The following is a 7470-nucleotide window of genomic DNA, read 5'->3' on the forward strand; positions in this document are numbered from 1 at the left end:
CCCTGTTTGCAGGAGTGTGGGTGAGCCACCAAGGGGACAAGAACAGAAGAGCCTGCTGGCTGACCAACTCAAGATATCTCTCAGACCCAGATACAGGGCTTGGGTATTGGCCCTCTCCACCATCTACCACTGATGAACTCCTGCAGTGCATGAAGAGGCTGGTCTTACAGATCCAAAGCTGCAGGATTTTTATGACACAGGAAAACAACAGGTTATCTGAGAGGAGTCCTACTGAGGTTCCAGCATTGATAGAGAAGCAGAAGCCAGAGGCCTTGTAGCAAACCAAGAGTCATTGCAATGAACATTTGCAAGGAAAGGACTGTGGACAAAGGGTATACTGTGGGACACACTGTGACACATGATAGGTTCCACAGCATGATTTTTTTTCTCTCTTAGGGGAAGTTACAAGGGTGGCGGATGGGTACAAGGGGAGTGGGAGATGAGTCATATTGGGGTACATGATCTGAAATTCACAAAGAATCAATCTAAAGATAAAGAAAAAGAAGGGTAAGCACACAAGTTGGGAATGTGGCTTCAGTGGAGGCCAGCCTGGGCTACATGTATTCTAGGCCAGACAAGACTAAATGGTGAGACTCTGTCCCTAAAACAAAAGAAGACAAACAAATGAGTAAACAAAATGTATGACAGAACCCAGTTGGCAGGACAGGAACTCTTTCCTATTTAACATCGCCTTTGTAAGTGGTATATAAGTCTGTAAGGAGTCAGAACTCTCCAGTCATTCGGTGAGTGAACGGCTGGCTCTTTTCTTCCTAGCTCTGTAACCATGGCTGCTCTCAGTGATGCATTCTACTTTCTTTTGTTTTTGTTTTTTAGATTTTTATTTTTTTTTTGTTCTTTTTTTTTTTTTTTTACGGTTCAGACTTTCTCCACCTCGCAGCCCACCCTCCGACTGTTCCACACCCTATATCTCCTCCTGCTGCTGTCTGCTTTCTTAATACACTGACTCTACTTCATTTATCAGGCAAACCAAAATCCAGCAAACATACAAAATTCCTGAAGCAAGGTCAGTAGCAAGGGGCATGTGAGGAAGCCTTAACCTCCTTTGGAATTAAACAATGCCCACGCATCCAGAGAGCCCTTCTTGTATATCATGTGTATGTTGAGCCTAAACAGGACTGTTCCTGACAGTCAAGTTTATTAAAGTTATTTACTGTCTACCACAAAGCTTTGCTTCTGTCTCCCAATGGGTGTTCCCCTAGTTCATGAACATGATGGCAGCTTATCTATCATGTTTATTAGCAAACTTTGAGGTGCGTATGAATCCCTGTATCCGCAGTTCTCTTTATATTTGAAATCACACAGGTATATAGTATAACCCTATGAGGACTTCCAGACACTGTTTCAAAGGCCTCTGAAGATGCTTCTATTTTCCAAGCTGGCACTGACACCTGGTGGCCTCTTTGTGAGCAAAAGCCACCTCACTTTGCTTTGGGTGGCAGGGAGCCTGGAGTTTCCTGCCTGTGCAGTGTGCTTGGACCTCAGAACTTCGCATTTCTTGCCCAAGTTGTGCATCCTTCCTAGAGCTCTTTGATGCCTTGCCACAGCTTTTAGGTTTCAGGGCACAATGTTGGTCACGTATTTTTTTGCTCAGCTCCTCCAGTAGTCAAATATTTCTTAATTTCTGAAGTTGAATTAATTTTCTAGCTTATATGGTTACCAGTCTATTTCTTTTCCTATAGTACTTCTAGTTTCTACATTTATGGAATTTTGCTTTTGCTCCCTGGGTGAGAAATAGAGACCAGATGGCCCATAAGATTTATTGGTTTGGGGCTCGAGAGATCACTCAGCGGTGAAGAGCATTGACTGACTACTCTACCAGAGGATCCTGGTTTTAAAAAAAATTGCCATAAGTTTTAAACTCGGACCTGCCTAAATAGCTGGAGATTTCATGCGCTCTACAGGGAGAAGGAGCTGGGGAAGGATCTTCATTCATTCTTGTGTCAGGTTTTCTTTGTCCTTAGACTGGAAGAAAGTTTTCTCTCTGAAATTGAGCCTTCTAAAACCTTTGGCTCCTGGGGTCTCAGTTAATCATCCCTGTTCTGCTCTGAGTGCTAATAGATACAAAACAGATCGAGGACACACAAAAGTAATTTATTTTTCCTGCCCAAATGTCTGGAGTCTCTGTTTGGTAATTAAGACAAAACCAGAAATTGTTTTTTGCCACCATCCAAATCTAGACCTTGGGTAGTCCTTTGTGTGTGCGCACGTGTGAGCATGCGTGTGTGTGTGTGTGTGTGTGTGTGTGTGTCTATATAGTCTCTCTCAGTCTCTCTATACACACAGACACACAAACATGTGTTTCTATGTTTGCCTTGACATAATGGGTTCTATTAATTGATGTAGATAACAATGAAAACTTGTGATCTTATCCATGGTTACTAGACACCCCACAATGAATTTTGTCTTAACTGGACTCTTCTGATACAAAATGTCAGATTGGCTTTAGTTTGCAGAGTGAGCATGGTTGAAAACTTTCCACTCATTCTATTTAACTGTTATGTGTACACAGGAATGCTATAACAGGCATGGGAGAAAAATCCCACTGAGAACTCCGGTGAGATTCCAAATAAGCTAGACAAAAAGTGTCAAGCACCTTCCAGTGGGAACTCAGATTTAGGACTAGAATTGCGATCTTTTTATTGAAAGATGAAGTTGACTTTATGAAGTGTCTACTATGTGTCCCAAATTGGAGGATTGCATTGATAGACTCCCTTTAGGTTTTAGATATAATGGTTGGACTAAAAAGCCTAGGGATTATTAATTTAGAAGAATGGCTGAGTATGGCAGTTTAAGTGTATATAAAAACTGAGAGGAAAAAAGAGTCTTGGAAATTAAGCCCAGCCTCTAATTTTCAAATAAGACCAAAACCACAAAGACAGACTGGGTTTTCTTATAATCATTTGAGCTCATTAACAGCATGGAAACATAGCCATGCCTAATTACTTCCAGGCCACATTCGCTTGTTGTTTCCTGCTCACTTAGCATGTTTATCATATGTCCCTCACACGCAAACACATATGATAAATTCTCTGAGGCTAATATCTTGTGTCATATTTACTATTAAACTCTTCAGTCAGAATCTCTGACATCTACATATGATTATTATTATCACATGGCTCACTTAGCAGGAAACAGCTTAGGATTTAAAGATTATATCTGCATCTTAAATACATAGACTTTATCTTCCAGTGACTTATACTACAAAGAGAGAGAATGTGTTCATCTTGTAAAGTGGCATAAAGCTGCATATGTCCTCAAACTTTGCATAATATTTAATGCTTGTAGAATACTTTTATCAAGACATCTGATTGTTAGTGACTTAAAAGAAGTTGAAGAATGTAATGACATTGTACAGTTTAAGACTCAGTATGTAATAAGGTAGCACCCAATTGCCTTTTTGTTTGTTTGTTTGTTTGTTTTGTTTTGAGACAGGGTTTCTCTGTGTAGCCCTGGCTGTCCTGGAACTCACTTTGTAGACCAGGCTGGCCTCGAACTCAGAAATCCGCCTGCCTCTGCCTCCCAAGTGCTGGGATTAAAGGCGTGCGCCACCACCATCTGGCTCCAATTGCCTTTTAATATCACTACCTGCTCATGACCATGAAGAGTAACTGTTGTTTGCATATAAGTTGTTAGGGTCCTAGATTATTTAGGCAAGAGGAGGCATACCATCATTTTCAGAGAAGGGGAGGGGGAGTCTGTCAAAAACTGGATGCTGTCAGCACTCACCTTGACAAGTATAGACCACCTTTTTGCCTTGCCTTGTTTTATTCTCCTAAAGTTTGATTTTTATCAAACTTTGAATTTAAAAAGTAGAATCTGCTTAGAATAGAGTGATGTCTCTTATTTCAGGTGCTTGGCACAGAACTTTGGCATTTCTAAAACTGTCCTGGGAGATGACACACATTGAAAGATAGCTTTGTCCCTGAAACAGTGTGATGTTTGTTTATGGGGCAGCTGTAGCATCCTAAGGCAGGAAGCATACTTTGTTGTATTCTTAGAACCCCTCATATCAGTAAGCACACAATAAGCCATGAGATTCAAGAACAATAAGGGAGACCAGTGGAACCTAGTCTACAAAGGCAGAGGATGCTCTGATGCTCATAAAGTGCCCCCATATGAATGCCAGTTGTTGTGTGGGTCATTTTAGAATAAAAGAAATAGTTCTGACATCAGAATGAGAAGTTTTAGCGTTAATTTAGAAATCAGTCAGGTGTGCAAATAGGGGGCTATGCAATGAGATCCCTGTATGAACCTGGCCAGCTTCCGACTTATGGTAGGGCAACATTTAGACTACCCAGACAAGCAAAGAATGATACACACCAGGAGTCTCTCAACATCAGGTGTTCATGTGTGCTGGTCAGCCAGTGCTAGATCATAGAGAATTCCTGCCTGCATTCTTGGCATGTTCAATGTGCCAACTGTTGGTGGTTTTCTTTATAATAACAATTATTATTATTACTATAGATCTCGATGCCTTGGGTGCTAGACTTGAAGGCGTCACAGTTGACTTTTGGCCATGAAATGCTAGCGACCCTAGCTTTTGTTCTTACACACATGGATCAGCTCATAGCTCAGAGGAGGCTTGAGGGCTGCCCGGGAGCAGGAGAAACATATTAAAAAAATGGCTTAGGCATGTAATTGACTGTTTATGGAGGCAGCTTTCCCTGTAAAAGTACTTGAGGAGGAGGATTTAAAACCATTTTACCAGAATGATCACTGATCTGACCACTTTTAGCATAATAGTAGGAGGAATTTGCAAAAAGTGTACACCAGAAGTGTGGTTTTTTGGTTTTTGCTTGCTTAAAACAGCACAGGAGAATTCCATTTATTAATATAGTTTTAATGGGTTTTTTTCCTCTAGCATTGTTTAGATGAACTGCCTGCCACCCATTCATTCAAAATATTGCAGGAACTTTAGAAATCTCATACCAGTTGATCCTTGAGTAAAGCCTTTCCATGGTTCTTTATTCTGTTAGTGTAATAACATACTCCTGCATATGATGTTCACGGTTATATAAAATTTTGTCCAAGAACACCTTTCTGATGGCCTTTGAAAGTTCTCCCAGCTCATACTCTGTCCTTCTGACACCTGGGACACAACTTCTCATCTCTGACAATTTTAAGAATTGTGCTAAAATACATGCAACACAAAATGAGCCATGCTCACCATTTTCTTGCCATGAAATTCAGTACAATGAGCACAGCCATCCTGATAAGAAGCCACCCCACCAGTTCTACAAGGATTTTAGCATCACAAACTCAGCAGTCATTAGCTATTGCTTTCCATTTATCTATTCCTATACCAGCTGCCCCTGCTTACTAATCTGCTATCTGCCTTACTGATTTCTGTATTCTGGATATTTCATGTAAATGGACTCATACATTATGTAGTCTTATGGATACAACTTCTTTTTTTTTTTAAATAATCTAGTTTTATTTATTTATTATATGTAAGTACACTGTAGCTGTCTTCAGACACACCAGACGAGGGCATCAGATCTCATTATAGATGGTTGTGAGCCACCATGTGGTTGCTGGGATTTGAACTCAGGACCTCTGAAAGAGCAGTCAGTGTTCTTAACCGCTGAGCCATCTCGCCAGCCCCTGGATACAACTTCTTTTGGTTACCATTATACTTTCACAATTTGTCTATGTTGCTGTATGTATGTTACTGCATTCCTGTTATTAGTGAATAATTTTTCAGTATATATGTGCACTAATAATTATTTTATCCATTCACTAAGTGTTTTGAGTTATTTCCATCTTCTGGCTTCTCAATACAGTACTATTAAAATTAGTATATAATGTGTTTTATATTTATGTGTAATAATATATAATATATTTTATAATAACATAATATAGAATATAGGTTATATAAAATATAATGTATAGCATATGGTAATATACCATATAGTTTTTATAATATGTTATAATATATGTATACAATATGCTATAGTATATAAAATATGTTATATATTATATATCATATATAGGATGTATGTATGAATTTAGGAATGTTTATAATATATAGAATCCCTATATTAGACAATATCTGAGTTACACATAATTATCAATATACAAACTTGAAAGATGTACACAATCTAATATGTGTATATTTATTCAAAGGTGATATATCAGTTGAATCCTGACTTTATTGAATGTTTAAGGCCTGGTATGCAGAGCATCTGAAGAACTCTTGTCAGCCATGATTTTCAGATGCTTTCTTCAACTCTGTGAATGACTTCTCACTTTCTTTAAATTTGAAAATATAAATTGTGCCTAGCAAAATATTGACTGTAGGAGTCATAACCAGTAAGTCATTGACACACCCAATGATCCAATGTCTTAAAGATTTTTTCTATTTAAGAGCTACCTAATTTTTTTGATAATTTGAGGATATCTTTAATGTAATAATAAAGTGTAATGCAGTTAAGGATAGTTGCTCCAGTCCAGTCAGTGTGCTAGCACAACACACGAGTTATGCTAAACGTCACAACGTTCCCAATACATAGACAACATCATTACGGCACAGCAAGGGCTCTTGACAAAGCTTTTGCATTTTATATCTAAGTGTCTGTGCCAAATATTTATTTGCAACATCCATCAAAGTAGGAAAGGCAGCTCTTGGTCTTCTGTACACAGAACCCCTGGAGTTTGAAGAAAATGATATATCAGTAGCCATTAGCATTGATATATTGCTTGTAGAAAAGCTTTTTACAATATACAGCCACTCAGTTAGAGTGAAGCGTCTGGCTACATCAGTAAAGATTCCATGAGAAAAACTCCAAAGTGAGATGGGGTAGGAGACAGGAAAAGACACAAGTAATTTCAGTGCAGACAAAGGTGCGGGAAGAAGAAGAGAGGGTTGTGGAGACTTCGGGAAGAGGTACCTGTTAGTCTCAGTCTGTCTCAGAGTTATGGTTTGGTCTCTTCTGGGGGAAAAAAAAAAAGGAACAAAAAAAAACCAAAACCAAAAACCAAAAAACCAAAAAAACCCCAAACCAACAACAACCCCTCCCAAAACAAAAACAAAAACAAAATCCAAGAAAGATGAGATTCTCTTTCTCTGCTTGATTGCTGGCTGATACCTGAAAGTAAATGTTTTTTCCTTATGGTGATGGCACAACTGGTGGTTATCATGTAGAAGAATTTGAATTGATCCATTCCTATTTCCTTGTACTAAGGCCAAATCTAAGTGGACCAAGGAACTCCGCATAAAATCAGAGACAGTGAAACTTATAGAGGAGAAAGTGGGGAAAAGCCTCGAAGATAAGGGCACAGGGGAAAAATTCCTGAATAGAATAGCAATGGCTTGTGCTGTAAGACCGATAATTGACAAGTGGGACCTCATGAAACTGCAAAGATTCTGCAAGTCAAAAGACACCATCAATAAGCCAAAAAGGCCACCAACAGATTGGGAAAGGATCTTTACCTATCCTAAATCAGATA

This window comes from Mus caroli, chromosome 15, assembly GCF_900094665.2.
Source record: "Mus caroli chromosome 15, CAROLI_EIJ_v1.1, whole genome shotgun sequence".
Lineage (NCBI taxonomy): Eukaryota > Metazoa > Chordata > Mammalia > Rodentia > Muridae > Mus > Mus caroli.